Genomic DNA, 18,912 nt, shown 5'->3' with positions numbered 1-18,912 from the left:
AAATTCAAACTACAGTGAAATATCACCTCAACTCCATTAGGATGGTTACTACACAAAACAAAACAAAACACGCACAAGCAGAAAATAACAAGTGTGAGCAAGGATATGGCAAAATTGGAACTCTTGGGTGCCATTGGTGGGAATTCAGAATGGTGAGTTTGCTACAGAAAGCAGTATGCCAGTTTCTTAAAAAAATTGAAAATGGAATTACCATATGATCCAGAAATTTCACTTCAGGGTACATATCAAGAGGACTGCAAACAGTTATTTGTACATCTATGTTCATAATAGTATTATTCACTATAGCCAAGTGGTGGAAGCAACCCAAGAGTCCCTCAACAGATGAATGGATAAACAAAATGTGATATCTATCTATCATCTATCTATCTATCTATCTATCTAGTGCAATATTATATAGCCTTAAAAAGGCAGGAACTTCTGACACATGCTACAGTGTGGATAAACCCTGAAGACATTATGCCAAGTGAAATAAGTCAGTCATAAAAGGACAATGTTCATATGAGATACCTACAATTAGTCAAACTCACAGAAACAGAAAGTAGAATGGTGGTTTCCAAGAACTGGGGAGAAGGGGAAATATTTAATGGATCTAGAGATTCAGTTGTTTAATGGATCTAGAGATTCAGTGTTGCAAGATGACAAAATTCTGGAGATTGGTTGCACAACAGTGTGAATATAATTAACACCACTAAATGGTCCCTTTTTTTTAGATGGCAAATTTTATGTTACACGTATTTTACAACCACCAAAAAAATTCCTGCCTTACGCATTTTCTACATACTCATCATTTCAACTATTTTGCACATATGTTCATGAGCCCCAGATCTATAACTTCAATATAAATTCCCCCCTTGACATTGTGATTTGTATCTCTGATCACCTGCTGGGCTTCTCTTACTGGATTGTAGCCTGCTGGCTTTTCAAACCCAACGTGTCCCAAACTGATTTTGACCACAAGCCTGCTCCTCCTCCTGTTTCTTATTCTATGCCTGTGAAGAAATGGGTGAATGCACCTTGGATCTTTTTCATAGGAACCTAATAATCTGATATCAAGATAATGGGTCACTTGAGTCATGGTTTTTTGCTTCTCTTCTATTGATATGTAATTCACCTACCGTCCAATTCAACCAATTAAAGTACACAATTCAGGACTTTAAGTTCATTCACCAAGTTGTACAATCTTTGCCATAATCAATTGTGGAATATTTCATCACCTTCCTCCAAAAACTTCTATTTTTCACCTATTACCCCTACAGACTCATCATCTCCTGCAGCCCTACACCAACCACAAACCTACTTTCTGTCTGTAGATTTGCCTTATGGGCATTTCACATGAATGGAACCCTATACTATGTGATCTTTGGTGATTTTCTTCTTTCACCTGCCATCATGTTTTCAAGGTTTATCCATACTGTAGCATATGTCATCAGAACTTTATTTTTTTTTTTCTGGACAAATAATACTGCATTGTATTGATAAGTCACATTTAGTCTATCCATCCATTAGTCGGGGGAGAGTGGGGTTGTTTCTATTTTTTGGCTATGATGAATGACGCTGCCATGAACATTCACATATATGTTTTGTGTGGACATACGTTTGGGGTATATACCTAAAAGTGAGTGAACAGATGGGTCAAATGGTAACTGTAAGGGTTACCTTTTCCAGGAGCTGCCAGACTGTTTTTCCACAGTGGCTGTGCCATCCTGCATTCCCACGAGCAGTGTATGGGTCCCATTTCTCTACACCTCATCCACAATTGTTGTTTTCAGTTTTTGTTTTATTTTTGTTTATTTTTAGTCCAGACATGCTAGTGGGTGTGAAGTGGTATCTCATCGTAACTTTAATTTGCATCATGATTAATGATGTTGAGCGTCTTTTCATGGGCTTATTGGCCATCTGTATGTCTTCTTTGGAAAAAGACCCATTTGGAGAAAGTCCAGATCCTTTGCCCATTTTAATTTTTTTTTCCTTTCTTACTATTAGTTATTTATGTATTCCAGATAGAAGTCCCTTATTAGATACATGATTTGAAAATATTTTCTCCCATTCTGTGGGTTGTCTTTTCACTCCCATGATAGTGTCCTTTGCATCACTAAATGTTTTGTTTTTGATGATGTATATGTAAATTTTAGATGAAGTCAAATCTATCTCTTTTTTTCTTCTGTTACTTGTGCTTTTGCTGTCATATCTAAGACATTTACCTAATCCAAGTTCACACATATTTACTCCTTTAGTTTCTTCTAACAGTTTTATAGTTTTAGCTCTTACATTTAGGGTTTGATCTATTTGTGCTAATTATTATGTATGTTTTTGAGGTAGGAGTCCAATTTCATTCTTTTGAATGTCGATACCTAGTTGTCCATCTCTATTTGTTTAAAAACACTGTCCTTTCTGGTCTCGATGACCTTGTCAAAAACCAACTGACCATAGACATGCAAGTTTATTTCTGGACTTTTAGTTCTATTTCATTGATCTACATGTGTATCTTATGCGAGTACCACACAATCTTGAGTACTGTTGCTTTGTAGTAAGTTTTGAAATTGAGAAATCCAATTTTGTTGATCTTTTCTCAAGATTGTTTTAGCTATTCTAGGTACTCTGAATTTACACAGGAGTTTTAGGATAAACTCACCAATTTCAAGAAAGAAACCCAAAGGGGTTTTTATAAGGATTTGTGTTAAATCTGTTGAATTAACTTCACATTTTATTTATGAGCTGTGTCTTTCACACCAAATTTAATTTCTGCCACTGTTTTCAGGGAAATTCACTGGCTTTTCAATTAATTGAAAGCAAACAAGTGTGCAGAACAATACTAAAATGCAAAATAAAAGCTTGGTCACAATTTTAAATGAAATGAACAGTTTTGCACTTAACTAACAAATTACTTATGAAATAAGCAGTTTCTCAATGGTTCGGTTTGTCAGGAACCTTGTAGATATCTGATAACTTGTTTGCTTACGATTCTGGACAGCTATAGCTAGAATTCAGATCACCCCAGTCTAAATGTCAAGGTTTATATCAAGCACAACTTTTCATAGTTTCTTTAACTTCTCAAATTAAGCAAGATATTATTTTCAAAAACAAGGCCCCAGTTTACATCAGTACCTTAAAAAAAAAAAAGCGTTATTTACATGGGTGATAATTATTGTGAAAGCTTTTTTTTTTTTTTTAAATATGAGCTAACTTTCTGGATTTGCGTTTTGCTTTAGAATAAATCACAGTACTCTCTTTGTCTACCTAAGCAGTGTATTCTTGAAAACTATTACAATCATTTACACTTTCTTTGCGGCATTATGCAGTCATATGTAAAGGTCATTCTGCTAGCAACACTAACTGCACTGATCGTTTATAAAAGTATTTACATTATACTTTTACATAACTACTTCTTTTGACTAGTATATTTTAGTGTCTCTTTTTAAATCAGGAATATGAATGAAACTATGTTTCCTGATCACTAATTGAAGTTTTTGACCTTACTTGATGGCCACCCCTACCCCCCACCCAAAATCACTGCTTAAATTTAGGACTAAAAAGTCCCTCTTACTAATCTTTGAGATAATATTCTTATTGTATGAGATAGTGACTTAGTTGATATTGTTACTGTTTTTGATGCTGCTATTATTTCTGGGAATAATAACAGTTTCTGGGAATAATTATTTCTGGGACTATTTGATGCTGCTATTATTTCTGGGAATAATAATAACAGTTGTCTGGGTGGTTCAGTCAGCCAAAGCATCTGCCTTTGGCTCAAGTCATGATCCTGGGGTCCGGGGATGGAGCCCCAGCCCCACACCACATCAGGCTCCCTGCTCAGCTGAGAGTCTGCCTTCTCCCTCTCCCTCTGCTCCTCCCCGCTGCTCGTTCTCGCTCTCAAATTAAAAAAAAAACATAAAACAAAAAACAAAAACCAACCAGTTGTCTTGACCGCACTTTGTTTCATTTCTGCTAATAAGATAAATTTAAAAAGAAAAGTGATATTAAAGATAACTCCAGATTGTAATCCTCAGGACTTTTCCTTTTGTCTAATCTTAATCACTTCCAAGCTAGGCTTTTCTAGAACATCATCTGTTGACCTCTAATTATAGGTTCATCAAAAGATCATTTGACTTGGGTACAAAGAGCTTTTAACCGAGGTATTTCCCCACAATTAAAGGAGATGAAAACAGAATCATTTACGAGATTAATCTGTAAGATAAGTGTCCTATTTTTCTTAAATTTTGAGGGAGATTTGGCAGTAAATCATCTGAATAATTGTCTTAGTGTGGCATGTCTCTTTTAGAAAGGGGTCTCCTGTGACAGTGCCTTCAGTGCTCAGAAACACCAGGAATGCCCAGAGCCCACAGCAATGTGCTGGAAGACAAAACCAGCAGCAATAATCATTCATTGGAAACTAGAACTGGGATTTGCAGATAAAATGGTTGGAAAAGAAAGAGCATCCCCAACTTGAAAATTTTTTTATGAGGCAGCAACTGGGTCTTTAACTCTGTTAACTGGGTGTTTATTTGTTTTCAAACCTTTCAGGGATTGTTAGTCTGAGGTTGACCAAAAGAATTCAGGGTGATCTTGAATGAAAAAATTAAATTTTTGTTTTCACTGACCTCTAAATTAAAGTTAACATTTCCTTTGATAAGGAAAGTGGGCAGTACATTACACAAGTATTAGCAATAACTGTGACCTTTTTAGTAAGAGAAATCACAGAGATGTTCATATGCCATTATGGTTGCTGTAGATATTATGGAAATATGTTTTAAGCTACCTCAAATTTATGTAGCTATTGGAACCCAGATCTTGTTATTTAATGTGTTAACAGGGAAGCACATACATTACTTTGTTTATTTATTTAGACAGAGAGAGAACGGGAGAGCAGGAACACAAGCAGGGGGAGTAGGAAAGGGAAGGCAGGCTTCCCACAGAGCAGGGAACCTGATGTGGGGCTTGAACCCAGGACCCTGGGATCATGACCTGAGCCAAAGTCAGATGCTTATCCATCTGAGCCACCCAGGCGCCCCCATACATTACTTTCTTAAAAAAAAATTTTTTTTTCTTTTTTGATAGCAGTATTTCAATGTAGTTTACTTTTAAATCATATATATTGGGCGCCTGGGTAGCTCAGTGGGTTAAGCCTCTGCCTTCGGCTCAGGTCATGATCTCAGGGTCATGGGATCGAGTCCTGCCTCAGCCTCTCTGCTTGTCAGGGAGCCTGCTTCCTCCTCTCTCTTCTCTGCCTGCCTCTCTGCCTACTTGTGATCTCTGTCTGTCAAATAAATAAAATCTTTTAAAAAAATAAGTCATGTATATTTTATTTTATTTATCTAAAGGTATTACTTTCGGACAAGTAAAGAGATTAATGCTACAAAAAAAAAAATGAAGAAGCCCGCAAGCATGGGCTTAGGCCCAGTGGGACTTGAAATGTGTTCAGAAGAGGGGGCTGCCCACGTGTGGTCACCGAACACACCCCATCTCTTTGCTCTCTGGGTTTGAATGGAACTACGCCAGCTTCGATATCCAGTAGCATGTCAGGTCCTGGTTACTCCTAGTCCAGAAGCTGATCTTGATGAGAAAATTCCTGGTGCCAACCTGTAACCAACCTGAAAACTGACATGAAAACAGCTTCTTGGGATCTGCCAAAGCCAGATTTGAACTCGAAGGGTGGCCCTCGGCCAGCCCCGGATCATCTCGATTTCAGATTTTCACTCTGAGGTAAGTCCTGGTGTTGCTGGCTGAGCCCAGGCATGCTGAATGTCCCCCTCCCCCAACCACCACCATTGCCACCCCTGTGTTTATCCCTTCATTCGCCTCGAAATGCTTTGGAAAATGTACCCAAGTAGTGGCCACCCCAAACTATAAGTCAGAAGTAGAAAAAACACACTGATAAAGACCTGAGTTTTACAAACAACGTCATGTCGGTGGTTGGGCCAGGAGAAGGGAAACCGACAAAATGGAAGGATGAAATGATCCTTTATTCAAGAAGCCGTCAACCGTCTAACCCGGTGGCCTGGTTATATCATCCTGGTTATATCACATTTCAACTGTAGCTGTTTCTTGCACATATGAAGTGAGATTGCAGGTAAAAAGTTCAGCTTGCTGTGCATTAATTACCTCCAGGCCCAGCTGGTATTTCTAGTTTTTTATGTTTGTATTGTGAGAGTGAAAAGAGGGGAAAAAAGTTCCCTTGTTTTCACTCACTTTAAGCAAATACTGTGTGTGACTAACCAGGTTTGCCGTACAGCTGGGGCTACCTTTCTGATTAATGGTTTATTTAAATTTTTAATGTGTAAAGGAGGATTCTTAAAAATAGAAGCCCTGGATTTTAACCTTGATACTTCCTCAGTTTTAACTGGTTATTTCAACGAAATATACAAGCCCCTGTGTTTTGCCGAGCTCAGATTTCCTCAACCTGTTTGACACAGAAATTGTGGGAAGAAATGACAGAGATGGGAGAGAGAAAGTCCGTGCGGAGTTCTTTGAGTGGATTAAAAAGCTGAGCGACCAGATAGGCTGTTGCAAAATGTTTTTTAAATTTCTACTATAGGCACACCTCATTTTATTGTGCTTTGCTTTACTGTGCTCCACAGATACTGTGTTTTTTCCAAACTGAAGTTTTGTGGTAACCTTGCATCAAGCAAGTCTATGGGTGCCATCTTCCCAACAGCATATGTTTACTTTGGGTCTCTGTGTCACGTTTCAAACTTTTTCATTGTTACTGTATTTATTATGGTGAACTGTGATCTGTGATCTTTGATGTTACTGTTGGAATTGTTTTGGGGCATCATGAACCGTACCCATAGAAGATGGCAAACTTAATCGATAAGTGTGTGTTTTGACTGCTCCACAATGGGACCATTCCCTTGTCTCTCTCCCTCTCCTCAGGCTTCCCGGTTTCCTGAGACACAATCATATTGGAAATTAGGCCAGCTACTAACCCTACAATGGCCTTTAAGTGTTCAAGTGAAAGGATGAGTCACATGTCTCTCACTTTAAGTCAGAAGCCAGAAATGATTCAGCTTAGTGAGGAAGGCAAGTTGAAAGCCACTATAGGCTGAAAGGTAGACCTCTTGTGTCCACATGTCAGTCATGTTGTGAACACAAATGAAAAGTTCTTGAGGGAAAATAGTGCTGCCCCAGCGAACACACGAATGATAAGAAAGTGAAACAGCCTTATTGCTAATATGGAGAAAATTTAGTGGTCTGGGTAGAAGACCAAACCATCCACAGCATTCTCCTGACCCAGAGCAAGGCCCTAACTCTGTTTGATTTTATGAAGGTCGAGAGAGGTGAGGAAGTTGCTGAAGAAAATCTGAAGCTAGCAGGGGTGCTTGAGTGGCTCAGTGGGTTAAGCCTCTGCCTTCGGCTCAGGTCATGATCTCAGGGTCCTGGGATCGAACCCCACATCAGGTTCTCTGCTCAGCAGGGAGCCTGCTTCCCTTTCTCCTTCTGTATGCCTCTCTGCCTACTTGTGATTTCTCTGTGTCAAGTAAATAAATAAACTCTTTAAAAAAAAGAAAAAAAGAAAATCTGAAGCTAGCAGAGGTTGGCTCATGAGATTTAAGGGCAGAGCTATAACATAAAAGGGTAAGGTGAGGCAGCAAGTTCTGATGTAGAAGCCGCAGCAAGTTATCGAGGAGACCCAGCCAAGATAATGAATGAAGGTGGCTGCACTAAACAACAGATTTTCAGTCTAGACTAAACAGCCTGCTATTGGAAGAAGATGCCATCTAGGACTTTCATAGCTAGAGAGAAGTCAATGCTTGGCTTCAAAGCTTCGAAGGGCAGGCTGACTCTCATGTAAAGAGCTAATCCAGCTGGTGACTTAAAGTTGAAGCCAATGTTCCTTTACCATTCTGAGAATCCTGGGGTCCTTAAGAGGTATCTATGTCTATTCTGCCTGTGCTCTATAAATGGAATGACAAAGCCCAGATGACAGCACATCTGTTTCGAGCATGGTTTACCGACTATTTTAAGCCCACTCTTGAGGCTGAATGCTCAGGAAAAAAAATTCCTTTCAAAATATGACTGCTCATTGACAGTGTACCTGGTCCGCCAAGAGCTCTGATGGAGATGGCCAAGATGAATGTTGTGTTCATGCCTGCTAACACAATATCCCTTCTTCAGCCCATGGATCAAGGAATCTTTCTGACTTTCAAGACTTACTACTTAAAAAATACATTTTGTAAGTCTATAGCAGCCTTAGATGGTAAGTCCTCTGATAGATCTGCACAAAGTATATTTGAAAACCTTCTGGAAAGGATTCACCAATCTAGATGCCAGCAAGAACACTTGTGATTCTTGGAAGGAGTGTAAATATCAGCACTAATAGGAATTCGGAAGAAGTTCACTCCAGCCTTCATGGATGACTTTGAGGAGTTGAAGACTTCCGTGGAGGATGTGACTGCCGATTTGGTGGAAACAGCAAGAGAACTAGGATTAGAAGTGCAGCCTGAAGATGTAATTAAATTACTACAATCTCATGATAAACTAACCAGTGAGGAGCTGGTCTTATGGATGAACAAAAAAAGTGGTCTCTTCTGTTTCAAAGCACATTGTAATAAAAAATGAACTAATCAGGTAACTTACTAGTGGTTTTTATTCATTTTGTTGACTGTCATATAAAGAACATTATAGTAGCAGACTGTCACTAAAATTTGTCGATGTAAAGAACCTTAGGATCACAGATCACATCATATATATACTCAGATCTTTGAATAGTGTCTGGTACATAGTAAACCCTCAATAATATTGAGTGATGTAGGAGAAGAGCCCAGTAAGAAAATCTACAAAGTAGTGATATGTTAATTATAAGGGATTTTACATAAATTATCCATTACTAGAGAAGACTAAAGCAGATGTTTCCTTTCAACCCACTAATTCCAAATTGGGAGAACAAATACTGTAGTTTAAAAATTTCACCTATTTCTCTCCTCCTGTTGCCCTTTAGCATAATATTTGCAGTTTACATTTAGTAGAGTATACAATTTTTTGGCAGAAGGAAGGAAACATTACTAATAGAGGGTAGTGTATTTTTGCCATTGTAGATAAGGCATATGGAGTAATAATGGCAAACATTCTGACTCTGCTTTTATTAAAAGTGTTGCAGAGCAGTTAATGGCCTTAATATGGCCCCTCCTCCCATAGAATTAAATTATCTTCTAGAGACCTTCATCATTTTTATTTCTTTATGATAAGATACAACCCATTAAGCTGAGTAAACAGAAAAAATATGGCACAGTCCTCGGTTCTTCTCTATTCTAGAACAAATTTCTTCCTTTCTCCAGGCTTTGATCTCACATTCTGGATGAGGGGTTGGCAAATCATGAACCAGAAGCCAAATCCAGCCTGCTGTGTATTTTTACATAGCCCATGAGCTAAGAGTAGTTTGTATATTCACAAGTAGTTCAAGAAAATCAAAAGAAGAATATTTCATGGCATAAGAAATTATATAGCAAAATTTACATTTCAGAGTGCACCAACCAAGTTTTACTAGAACATAGCCAGGGTCATTTGTTTGTGTACGTTCTAGAACTGCTTTTGCACTGCCATGGAAGACTTGAGTTGTGACAGAGACCATGTGGGTCTCAAAGCCTAAAATATTTACTAACTAGCCTTTTACAGAAAAAGTTTTGACCCCTGCTTTAGGTTTTTGAATGGATGAAGAACTTAATTAAAGTATGTAAAGTGAAAATATACGTAGACTTTTAATAAAGAAAAACAATTCCAGACATTTCCCCTGGGTTGAAGCATCATCTTCAAAATAAATTTGGTAAGATCAAAGAATAATCTGAATCAAAAGCTAAGCCAAACTTGGGTCGAAAATGTCCCTGGATGCTTCCTTAAAGTGTTATTGTTGTTGTCGTTTTTAAAAGTTTTTATTTATTTATTTGACAGAGAGCACAAGCAGGGGAACGGTAGGCAGAGGGAGAGGGAGAAGCAGAATCCCCACTGAGCAGGGAGCCCAACACGGAGCTCGATCCCAGGACCTTGGGATCATGACCTGAGCTGAAGCCGGACACCCAATCAACTGAGCCACCTGGGGGCCCCAGTATTATTTTTGTTTTTTAAAAATAATGTTCTATTATTCCAGTTTTATTCAGAATTTAACCACAAAAATCAAAGAAAAAGATGGCTTTGAGTCGATTCTACTTGGGAGGGATTGAGTACAGAATTCCTGAGTTGAGGAGACTCAGGTTTCAACTGTGGCCCCACCACTTATTACCCAGGAAATGCAGTACTTAACTTCTTTGGGCCTTACTTTTCCCATCTGTAAAATGGCAATAAGCATATTTAACTCCAGCGCTAAGCCGAGACATGAGGGCGCCCCAGGCATCAATTTGGTGACTTTGCTTCAAGTCAATGTTTGTTACATGTTTGTTTACTAACTGTTAGCAGGAGTGAAGAGAAACTGATTTGCTCTTGAAAAAATGAAACGTTCACCGTTTTTCAATGTTCAAAACAAGGGATTTCTTACAGCGAGCTGTTTGGAATTGACTTTCACTTTGCAGTTTTTTCATCACTTAAAACCCTGTTGGTTACTCTCAGCTACCAAGCATTCAGCTAATTTACATGGATGTATTTATCAAGTATCACTCAAAATACATTTTAAAGGTCTTCGTTACTTGCAAAACATCTCCCAGCTTGTTCTTCCTTCTGTCTGCGTTTCTGCGTGCTCACAATAGTGTATATAATTCCCAAAAGCTATTTCTGGGCGACATATTTTAAGCTTTATGATTTAGATGTTAAAGGATGAATTGATCTTTCTCAGTAAAGAACGCGATGCCCATGTATTGTTTGGTTCCAGTTTTGAATGTCCCCTGACTGTCTAGTTCTCGGGCTCATGCCCCGTGGTACTTGAACTTGTAAGCCCTGTAGATTCTGAAAAGACATAGATCCACACACAGGCATGAATTGTCTTTTATTTGTACTAGCGGTCTCCATGATCTGATGGGATCGGGACCAATTTACATTTTGCCTGTTGATGAAAGAGTTGAGTATGGAAACCTGAGTCGACGGCATCAAATTTCTGGTTTATTACAGTGATATTATAAAATGGCCCCCCTTAGCTGGCTCATGGTTTAATCCTACGAAGAGTAAATAAGATTATCTATCTATCTATATGATGTACTCATATAAATAATGTAATATACTATTATATATACTTTTACATATATACTTTTATATATGTAAATATATATATAAAGTACTCTCTTGTGCACCAGGGTGGCTCAGTTGTTAACTGTCTGCCTTTGGCTCAGGTCATGATCCCAGCGTCCTGGGATCAAGTCCCATATCGGGCTCTCAGCTCCGTGGGGAGCCTGCTTCTCCCTCTCTAGCTCCCCTGTGCTTGTGTTCCCTCTCTCTCTCTCTCTCTGTCAAATAAATAAAATTTTTATTAAAAAAAAAAAAAGTACTCTTTTTTACCACACTGCTTGGCACAAAGTAGACACTGAAAGAAAGACAAGATAGAAAGGCGTCTGGGTGGCTCAGTGGGTAAAAGCCTCTGCCTTCAGCTCAGGTCATGATCCCAAGGTAGTGGGAGGGAGCCCCGCATCCGGCTCTCTGCTTGTCGGGGAGCCTGCTTCTCCCTCTCTCTCTGCCTGCCTCTCTGCCTACTTGGGATCTCTTCTGTCAAATACATAAATAAATAAAATCTTTTAAAAAAAAGAAAAAAAAAGAGAAGATAGAGTTACTGTTACAGATATCTCCTTAGAAAGAGAAGATAAATCAAACACTAGGGAGGTGTGAGAGGGAGGCTCTAGAACAATGCTTCCAACAGAACTTTCTTCAATGATAGAAATGTTCTGTATCTGGACTATTCAGTGTGGTAGACACCAACCACATGGGAGCTGAGGAAAGCGTTTTTATTTTAATTAACTTAAAAGTTTTAAATTTAAAGCCACATGTATGAGTGGGGTAACATCATAAACAGCACAACTCCAGAATTTTAAGAAACATCACCAAGGGCACCTGGGTGGCTCAGTCAGTTAGGCATCTTAGGCTCAGGTCATGATCTCAGGGTCCTGGGATCAAGTCCCACATCAGGCTCTCTGCTCAGTGGGGAACCTTCTTCTCCCTCTCCATCTGCGTCTCCTCTCCTGCTCGTGCTCTCTCTCTCTCTCTTAAATAAATAAATTAAATCTCTTAGAAAATTTAAAAAAATAAAGACATCAACATAGAATTACACAAAATATTACAGTTCTGATAAGGGAGAATGAGCCTCTCAGATCGCTGATAAGATACACTAATGGGGAAGTCCATAACAAATCAAGAGCCAAACTACAATTTATGACAAGCAAGTTTTCATTTAACAAGGTATTTCATATAATTTACCATGCTATAATGATGTGGGAAGGTGAATTAGAATGATGATGTCTAGGGTAGTTATTCCAGAATGTGAGCACATAATTTGTTCGTATCGCATGTATCACAAAATATATTCATGTAATCTGAAATAATACTGAATGGGGTGTCTCGCTGGAGCATACAACTCGTGACCTCGGGATTATGAGTTCAAGCCCCGTGTAGGGTGTAGAGATTACTCGAATAAATAAAACTTTATAGGGGCGCCTGGGTGGCTCAGTGATTTAAAGCCTCTGCCTTCAGCTCAGGTCATGGTCTCAGGTTCCTGGGATCGAGCCCCACATTGGGCTCTCTGCTCAGCGGGGAGCCTGCTTCCCACCTTTCTCTGCCTTCCTCTCTGTCTACTTGTGATCTCTGTCTATGAAAAAAATAAATAAATAAAAATCTTAAAAAAAAAACTTTATAAAATACTGAATGGAATTTCAGTGATAGTGAATCCTGAGCTTCCTTCCAAAACGGAAGTAACTGCAAACAGTGAACTAGAAGTGCTTTCATTTTATTTGATACCACATTTGATTGATAAATTAATCCAACTAATTGCCGGAGCCCAGGACAGGCAAGACTGAACCACGTGGCTGTAGGGGAGACATTTCTCAAAGGAAGAACTGATCGGGGAGAAGGCCTTGAACTAGAAGGAACCGAAAGAGAGCTACTGTGGCTACAGAGGAAGAGGAAGACAGAGGAGAGACGTGGGCAAGGACTCAATCTTACAGGACCTTTGACACCCAGAGGATGGAGTTTGAACTTTCCCGTAAGTGCAAACGAAAACCATTTGGGAAGTTTTAAGCCGGGGGCTGGAAGGGGACGATGGCAAGATCAGACGATTTTAAGGAACCCGATGATTGAAAGGAAAACAAATGATGAAAACCTGGCTAAAGAGAATCATAGAAAACAAGCTGGAAAATATGAAAGCAATTGAGTCATATACAGAGCCTTCTTCTTCTTCTTTTTTAAATAAGGATTTTATTTATTTATTTATTTGACAGAGAGAGACAGTGAGAGAGGGAACACAAGCAGGGGAAGGGGGAGAGGGAGAAGCCGGCTTCCCACTGAGCAAGGAGCCTGGTGCGGGGCTCGATCCCAGGACCCTGGGATCATAACCTGAGCCGAAGGCAGACACTTAAACAACTGAGCCACCCAGGTGCCCCTGTACATGGTTTTTAAGAATGAAATAGATTCTCATCATGTACCACTGGCTTAGCCCCAAGATGGGTTCCAACACAGTCTCCAGGATACTCTAAAAAGTTAGATCCTATCATTTTCCTGCGCAAGGGTCCTTGTCTCACTCAAGCTTAACACTGGCCTCCAAGACCCCATGTGGTCTGCGCCCCACAATCTCTCTGACCACATCTCCTACAATTTTCCCCCTCATACTACTCTACCCACTAGCGTCCTAGCTGTTCCTTAAACTTGCTGATCATTCTCTGCAGCAGAGCCTTTGCACTTGCTGTCCCCTCTGCCTGGAATTTTGTTTCCATCAGATATGGAAACTTCTTCCCTCATTTTCACCAGGTTTCTGTTCAAATGTCCTTATCAATCCCTAACCAACATACGTAAGTTAGTACCTCCTGCCCCAACCCGCCCTCCCGCCCCGCCCAAGGGTCCATTTTCCTCTTACCCTGTTTTCCTGTTGTCCACAGCCCATATCAGCAGAGGATGTACTATTTATTTATTTGTTTACTGTTTCACTCCCCACAAAAATGTAAGCTCCATGAGGGCAGGGACTTTGATGTCTTCCCTTCTATGCCCTCAGCATTGTAGATGGTCAATGATTACTTGTGGAATGAACTGAATGAATGAATGAATGAAGGGTGGACTTGATGGCCTCTGTAACTACTTCCCTAGCTCACTGACTATAGTCTGGGGAACCAGGACCAGTGCTTCAGGTCCTGCCACTTTGTGCTAAAACTTCCTGTCACCCTCCCTTGAGGAAAGTTCCAAGGATGGTAGTCACCCTCTCCTGTCTTCTATCTCTTTCCCCACTACAAGGAGCTGTGGAAACCTTTCACCTTTCACCTTTCCAGTGCTAATTACCTTGTCCCCTGCTCTTGTGCTGTGCTGGAGAATGAGGAAGCAGACCAGATGGCAGGGAGCCAGGAGGTCGACTGGGGGGGAGAGGCACATTTGGTGGCTGCCGCCCCACTGCAGAGTGGCAAGTGGATGCGCACAGGGCAGCTGGTGCCTAACCATAAAACTGTCCCCCAAATACTCCATCCCAGTCATTCAGTGCATAGACTGCCAGTACCCTGGATGAGTATCCCTACATTGGTTGTAACATAGCGGTGTCATCTATGTCAAATTCACTAGGTGAGCTATTTACTGTTTTAAGGTTTTATTTTATTTTATTTTATGTCTTGAGATTTTAAAGGATGAACCAGTCATATGAAATTTTTAGTCTGGTCAAAAGCTCCAATACCATTTTTTTTTTTTTTCATTTAAGAACAAAGTAAATAAAGAGTGTGGATTAGGACTCTGGAGGTCTGGGTTTGAATTCCACTTTGTGACTTGGTGTGTGCCAGTGCCTGAGGCAACTAACTTAAACCTCGAGGGGCTTCAGTTTCCCAGCTGCCCACAGAAATAACTACTCCTGCTCTGCCCAGCCTTAAAGATGTTGGCGGGGATCATGAGGTAACAATGCAAACTCTGTGGACTGTATAATATTATTCCCACATAGCAATTGTTAGGAACAGAAACATAATGGCGGCATCTTCCAGAGACCTGACAAAATGAAAGAGTGATCTCTCTTCACCCAGTAATGAAAGGAAAGTTCAACAGAGGTGAGGAAAGGAAAATTCTGTGCATTTTTGGACTTTGCATTTCTATGGAAACCGTCAGCACCCAATTGTGTGTAGAGAGATATTCAATTATAGATGTGTTTTTATGGCCTGACAAACTGACTACCTTTCGTCATTTAAATTATCTTCCCCGAAGAGAGATGATTCACACAGTCACGGGGACTAGTTGAAATTATGGCTCTCAAAAAGAATTCACTTTTCAAAAAATGATTGCTTTGACTTGATCTGTGTGTGTGAGTGTGAGTATGTAAGCATATATATTTAATGCTCACTTTAAATGTGTGCATCCAGAAATGCTCTTAAATGTACTTCACACAATTTTTTTTTTAAGATTTTTTTATTAATTTGACAGACAGAGATCACAAGTAGTCAGAGGCAGGCACAGAGAGGGGGAAGCAGACTCCCCGCTGAGCAGAGAGCCCAAGGCGGGCTCCATTCCAGGACCCTGAGATCATGACCTCAGCATGTGGAGGCCTTAACCCACTGAGCCACCCAGGCACCCCTACTTCACACAATTTTAACCTAAGCAAATAGGTTCATTAAGACTGACATGCAGAGTTCAATGTTATGAAAGAAAATGTCATCATCTCTGTTGAAGAGTATGAGAGACTTTAATCTACTGTTTGTTTGCCATTTGCAAGCACAAGGCTACTGTGTAGATTAAGAGACATGGCAAGACTGGTCTATTTCTGGGAGAAAGTGTAAGTGAACCCAGGTAAAAGTCCAAATAAAAACTCTGTAGCAGGGCACCTAGGTGGCTCAGTGGGTTAAGGCTCTGCCTTTGGCTCAGGTCATGATCCCAGGGTCCTGCGATTGAGCCCCACATCGGGCTCTCTATTCAGCGGGGAGCCTGCTTCCCCCTCTCTCTGCCTGCCTCTCTGCCTAATTGTGATCTCTCTCTGTCAAATAAATGGGTAAAATCTTTTTAAAAAAGAAAAGAAAAGAAAAACAAAAGCCCCGTGTTGGGTGTGGAAATTACTTAAAAATTAAATCTTAAAAACAAAAAACAGAAAACCCTATAGCAAGTAGAATTAAATGCTCTGTATGTCTGTCTCACATAATAAAAGGACTCTTGAGACAAAGAAAGAAAACCTAAAATTGCCTTGGGTGTTTGATTCTGAGAACTAGGCAAACCCACCATGCGTGCTGTGCGCCACTCTAGTGAAGTCTTCTTACTGGACCCCAGGATTCAGTCTCTAAATGGTGACTGTTCCATCCAGGGCTGGGCCACCAGCCTTTGGCATCTTTATTCACCCACCTCGTGACTCAGTAGCTCCTCTGCAGGGTGGGAACGGGGAAGAGGGTTGAATCCTGCCAACAGCGTAGACCTTGATTACAGCTCTGCTTTGGTGACGGAAGATTGAAACCGGGTTGCTGAAACAAGGGCTTGGAGGTCATGTGTGAATTTCAAGTGTCTGTGAGAGTCCTATTTGCAGAGCAGGGAACTTGAACATGGCATATCCCGCAGGAACAGGCACCTGTGTAAGGATTTCTGAACAATGAGATGGAGTTACGGGTTTCTCCCATCTTCCTGGCTGATGTTTTGCTCTGATTGGAAAGGGACCGGTGGTGTGTGTCTGGTGGTTCTGCCTCCGTCACCTGAGGTCACCATTCTGTCCTTTCAGGAGCTGAAAACACCACACTTCAGACCTGCCCCTTGGCTACTGGTCAGCCTTATGACTGGCAGCCTCTACAGTGCATTGTCTTTCCTGCGTGTTTTAATCTTGCAACACACGAAGCCTATGGAATGATATAGCAATAATAGAAATTGCAATAATCTGGTCTTGACAGATTTCTGCAAAATGTTTGTGGATAACTTCCTCGAATGTCCTGAGACATTCTACAAAGAATCATTGTCAGTGTTTCAGAGAGAAAGAAAAATGAGATCGTTATCTATACTATTTCTTCATTCTAGTATTGCATGTGCTTGGAAGCCAACCAGATTTCTAACAGGGTCTAAAATGTCAGCCAGAATGTACTGAATGTATAGTAGAAGCGAAGATTAAATTTCCTTTGGTTTACTCAGATAAGCTGGGCTTGGGGTTAGTTTGGGGGGGGAGAAGGAGTCACTAGTCTAATAATACAATTATCTGCCCTGGGATAAATCTTTTTCTTACTTTCCTCTTCGGTTTATGCCCATCTGTGCCTTTTATCATTCCAGAGAGTTGGGCAATATTGAAGTCTACTAAATGGTATCTGGTTTGAATATGTTCTAAAAAAAATTAGCACGAAAAAGTCATTAAATCACATTAACTTCTCTATACCATGAGAAAAGAGAAACGAAGCAATTCGAACAATTCCTCTTTACTCTCCCAAAATTGTACAAAGATGCAGAGTTCCCCCAATGAGAATGAATTCTCTTTTATCAGTCCTCAAACAGCATTATTTTGTTTGAAATTCAAACAGACGAGGATATTTTCTGTTTAATGAAAAACAATTTCTGGGCGCCTGAGTGGCTCAGTGGTTAAGCCGCTGCCTTCGGCTCAGGTCATGATCTCAGGGTCCTGGGATCGAGTCCCGCATCGGGCTCTCTGCTCAGCAGGGAGCCTGCTTCCTCCTCTCTCTCTCTCTCTCTGCCTGCCTCTCTGCCTACTTGTGATTTCTCTCTGTCAAATAAATAAATAAAATCTTTAAAAAAAAAAAAAAAAAAAACAAAAAAACAATTTCTACTCCTAAGTTGCAAACAAAGCTGCTACGTTCCCATGTCACTCCCAGACCCATTTGAGTATACCTGGAAACATTCCAGAGTCAGCCCAGCATGTCAAGGAGCACAGACTTCTGGGATATTTATTGGGCCACAGCTAATTAAGGCTGGAAGGGTTCTCCGAGCTCTCTGTACCTGTCTCCCTGCCGATACTGGCAGGAGCCGAGCCATTATCGCAGAGACTGTGTGACTCTTTTTAAACAAGGGCTGTTGGCAATGTCCAGGCTCCTTCTCTTCTGCCATGGAGCCTTCCTTAACCTCCAGGAACCCCCAGTGGTCACTGGCCCAGCCCCCCTCCCTCGGCATCAGTTCCAGGATCGAAACCCTGCCACCAAGGAATTTATGGTTCCTCGGTTCAGGATAAAGAATCACCACAATTGCGTGCTTTTAACTCTTAAGGAAGTCCAACTACCTTCTTAAACTCACGGCTTAATTACAGGGACAAAATTTTATATGTGACTGGGGTGCTATGACTTTACCATCATACCTTAGACCTAGACAATTACAGTTTATGTAATTCATGAAACTAAAATGATGTAAGTTTCATGACTATAGACACCTGCACTGGATGGGGTACTTGAGGTAAGTCTTCAGCCTCAAACCAGAAATGTACATTTGTTATCTTTCAAAGATAGTGTTTGTCTATTTTTATCAACCTTGGAAAACACATAAACAAACAAAAAACTGGACTCTTTTCTTTTTATTAAGACATATTTATTTGTCAGAGAGAGTTAGTACAAGTGGGGGGATCAGCAGACAGAGGGAGCAGCAGACTCCCCACTGAGCAAGGAGACCAATGCAGGACTTGATCCCAAGGTCCTGGGATTGTGACCTGAGTCAAAGGCAGATGCTAAACCGACTGAGCCACCCAGGTGTCCCTGGACTCAACTTTGTTTCAAAAGAGAGACTGACTTTCCCTTTCCCTTCCCTACCCCAGTGCCCTTCCCTGGGAAAATGAGGAGGCAGTGACCTAAGTCTTATCAGCATTACTTCTCCTGGCTGGAAACTTTCCCTAAAGATAATTTAGTCTGATTTTCCCTC

This window comes from Mustela putorius, unplaced genomic scaffold (assembly GCF_011764305.1).
Source record: "Mustela putorius furo isolate JIRA1106 unplaced genomic scaffold, ASM1176430v1.1 tig00000083_pilon_pilon_pilon, whole genome shotgun sequence".
NCBI classification, from domain to species: domain Eukaryota; kingdom Metazoa; phylum Chordata; class Mammalia; order Carnivora; family Mustelidae; genus Mustela; species Mustela putorius.
The sequence above is the reverse complement of the archived record's forward strand: the minus strand, read 5'-3'. Positions refer to the sequence as shown.